The sequence below is a fragment of the Arachis ipaensis genome, chromosome B05 (genome assembly GCF_000816755.2).
Source record: "Arachis ipaensis cultivar K30076 chromosome B05, Araip1.1, whole genome shotgun sequence".
NCBI lineage: Eukaryota > Viridiplantae > Streptophyta > Magnoliopsida > Fabales > Fabaceae > Arachis > Arachis ipaensis.
The window spans coordinates 49,338,938-49,343,234 of record NC_029789.2 but is presented as its reverse complement, the minus strand read 5'-3'; positions in this window follow the sequence as shown (position 1 = coordinate 49,343,234).

Sequence of the window (4,297 nt, the reverse complement as noted above, 5' to 3'; positions counted from 1 at the left end):
TCTCTATGCAACTCTCTGTTTCATTGGAGTGTGGGCTCCCTTGATTAACTTCCTCATTTGTTCTTGACCTTTGAATGAACTCTTCTGTTTCTGGAGAGAGTGAAGTGGTCTCTCTTTGTGCTCTCAGCTCTTCAATGAATTGTTCTTCAGAATAGAGTTGTGCATTCTGTCTCAATTTTTCTTCATGGTCCCTTCTTGCTATTTTCTCCTCTTCATTTGTCTTTATTATTTCTTCAAGCAGAAGCTCTATCCTAAAGAGTCTCTCTTCTTCTCTACTTCTTTTGAGCTCTTCCATGAAGAGTTCCATCCTAGCAAGTCTATCTAAAGGTGGTTGGGTAGGTTGTAATGGTTGTGAATGGAATTGGTTGTTTTGTGGTTGTGTGTTCTGAAAGTGGTATGACTCTTGTGGGTAGTGGATTGAGTTTTGTGGATGGTGAAATGAATTGTATGGATTTTGGATAGACTTTTGTGCTGAGGCAGACTCAAATGATGAAGGATTTAGGCATGTGAAACTTGGAGGTGAGGTTTTATAGTTGAGAGGTGATGGCTCTTGATGATTGGGGTATGAATGAGTGAAATCTCTTTGACTTTGATCTTCCCAGCCACAACTTGAGTAGTGATCAAAGTCATCAAAATATGGACCATTTTGTGACCCTGGGAAGCACCCCATTTCATGTTCTTGATACTCCCATCCACCATGAGCATAGTAAAGTGAATCATTCTGTGGTGGTGGAGAGTTTCCCATGAAATTTGATTGACTAGAATATGATGGATGCTCCTTTCTTTCCTGCAGAAAGCTCTGTCTCAAACAATAATCACCAAAAGAAATTGGAATCTCCATTGTCACAGATGAGGAAATTTTCAGTGAGGCAATATCACAAACAGTTAGTTAGCAAAAGAAAATAAAGAAATAAAAGAAAACAAAGACAACAGAAAAGTGTCTAATCTAGTAAATCAATCAACCGGTATTTTGTTAATCACAATTAATCCCCGGCAACGGCGCCATAAACTTGATGCACGGAAAACTTGTCTCTCAACAAGTTTCCCTTCAGCAAGTGTACCGAATTGTCGTCAAGTAAAACTCACAATAGAGTGAGGTCGAATCCCACAGAGATTAACGGATTAAGCAATCAATACTCAATTAATTATCCTAGTCAGACGAACCAGATTGAAGTGATAAGCAGCTTTTCCAAGATAACTATCCAATTGGATGAAGATCGAAAGCTTTCAAGTAAAATCAAGAGAAAAGAAAGAAGAAGAAGAATAAGAACTACAATTGATCCATTGAATCACAATAGAGCTCTCTAACCCAATGTAAAGAGTTAGTTGATCATTGCTCTACAAAAATAGAAAAGAAAGAAAGTGCAAAAAAGTAAAGATGAAGATAAAAACGGAAAAATAAAGCTTCAAATTCATAAATGAAAATTACAACTAAAAGAAAGAGAAGGAAAAGTGTGTGAGGGGAGGGAGTACGAAGACCCCTCTTCAATCCCCCATTCCAGAGTTCAGTTCCCCCCCCTTTCTGGGCTTCTTTTTCAATGTAAAGACTAAGGCCTTTATATAGGCTCTCCTAAAGTACAAAATGAAATTAAAAGCAAATTACAATTAAATGAAAATTCCTATTCTAGATGCTTCTTGTGGCCTTGATTGGTTGACAATTGTGGGCCTGCTTGCTTGAGCTTGGAAGTGGACTTGAGAGAGAAGTGAGTTAAGTTGAGGTCCAGGTGCTAAAGTTAGTGCTAAAGTTAGCCACACTAACGCTACAAGTGTGGCGTTAGTGCTAAAGTTATTGTGGCTAACGTTGCACTTGCTGCCCGGTTGGTGTTTTTGGGGCTTAAAAGATGCCTCTTGTTTGTGCTCAAATTTCATGCCCACTATAGAGTATTATATATCGTTGGAAAGCTCTAAATGTCAGCTTTCTAACGCAACTGCAATCACCTCAATTGGACCTCTGTAGCTCAAGTTATGCTCCTTTGAAGTTGACATCGTTGTTGGCATATATGCCAACGTTACTAGAAATGTTGATTGCCAATAACGCTAGCAATTTCCCGTTTCTAAAGCTCAAACTTAGTGTCCACCCCATACTATTATATATCGTTGGAAAGCCCTGGATGTCTACTTTCCAATGATATTGGAAGTGCATCATTTGGAGCTCTACAACTCGAGTGATACTTCTTGGAAGGTGAAGAGGTCAGTTGGCCTAAATACAGGCTGATACCATGTTCATCATTGCACTTTCGGGGCATATTTTCTCCCTTAAATTTAGTGTCAACCATGTAGTGCCATATATGCTTGGAAAGCTCTGGAATCCTACTTTCCAATGCCACTAGAATCATCTCATTTGGAGCTTTTTTGCTCAAGTTATACATGTTTGAAGAAGGCATGGTTAGGCTGCCAGGTGGGACTTTTGCCCACGTTAACTACCACGTTAACTAAGTTAACGTGGGAGTTAACGTGGCTTATTGGGGGCTTGTGAGTTCACTCCAATGTTAGTGAGAATGTTTGGTGTCACTAATGTTGTCGATCACCACCTTTCTCCACGTTAGCTTCCACGTTAACTAAGTTAACGTGGGAGTTAACGTGGCTTTGTTGTAACTTGGGCCAACGTTAGTGACAATATTGAATGTCACTAACGTTGGCTTTCCCCCTTTCTTCTTATCGTTAGAGGCCACGTTAACTAAGTTAACGTGGCAACTAACGTGCCCACTTATGAGCTTGGTCCAATGTTAGTGATAATGTTAAGTGTCACTAACGTTGGCTCCTTTTTCTTTCTTCAAAGTTAATGCCACTAACTTTTTCCACTAACGTTGGGGCTTTCCTTCCTTCCACGTTAGTGCCTACGTTAGTGTAACTAACGTAGCCACTAACGTGGCTCTTCTCTTCTTCTTTTGGCCTGAAATCAATCAAACAACGTGCATCAAAGTCTTGCTCTTAATCATGGATCATGCATCATCCAATTTATCATATAATTCATGCAAAATCCTGATGAAATCATGTAAAATGCACAATGTATGCTTGAATCAAGATGTAAGTGAATATCCACCCAAAACTAGCTTATTTCCTAAGAAAATGCATGAAACTACCTTAAAAACAGTAAAGAAAAGGTCAGTGAAACTGGCCAAGATGCCCTAGCATCACCACCTTGTGGCGAATCCCATACCGGACCATGACAGAGTAAAGCTGTTTGTTGCAGAAGTGAGTGCCCCCATCACTGATTAGTACCTTGGGGACACCAAACCTGTTGAATATATGTTTCTGGAGGAATTTCAGTACTATTTTAGTATCATTGATGGGTGTGGCAATGGCCTCAACCCATTTTGATACATAGTCAACTGCTACCAGAATATAAGTGTTTGAGTATGATGGTGGGAAAGGCCCCATGAAATCAATACCCCATACATCAAACAACTCAATCTCCAAGATTCCTTGTTGAGGCATGGCGTAACTGTGAGGCAAATTACCAGCTCTCTGGCAACTGTCACAGTTACGTACAAACTCTCGGGAATCTCTGTATAGTGTAGGCCAGTAGAAGCCACATTGGAGGACCTTGGTGGCTGTTCGCTCACCTCCGAAATGACCTTCATATTGTGACCTATGGCAATGCCATAAGATCCTTTGTGCTTCTTCTTTAGGCACACACCTACAGATTATGCCATCTGCACATCTCTTAAAGAGATAGGGTTCATCCCACAAGTAGTACTTTGCATCAGTAATTAATTTTTTTCTTTTGTTGCCTGCTGTACTCCTTGGGAATGAACCTTGCAGCTTTGTAGTTTGCAATGTCTGCAAACCATGGTGTTTCCTGAATGGCGAACAAATGCTCATCCGGAAAGGTCTCAGAGATTTTAAGAGAGGGGAATGATGTCCCTTCTATTGGCTCTATCTGGGACAGATGATCAGCCACATGGTTCTCTGTCCCTTTTCTGTCTCTTATTTCTATATCGAACTCTTGCAGAAGCAACACCCATCTTATGAGCTTGGGTTTTGAATCTTGCTTTGTGAGTAGATATTTAAGAGCAGCATGGTCAGTATACACAATCACCTTTGATCCTACCAAGTATGATCTAAACTTGTCAATGGCATAAACCACTGCAAGCAATTCTTTTTCTGTGGTTGTGTAATTTTTCTGGGCATCATTTAAAACGCGGCTAGCATAATAAATGACATGCAGAAGCTTCTCATGCCTCTGCCCCCAGTACTGCACCAATGGCGTGATCACTGGCATCACACATTAGCTCAAATGGTAATGTCCAGTCTGGTGCAGAAATAACTGGTGCTGTGACCAGCTTGGCTTTCA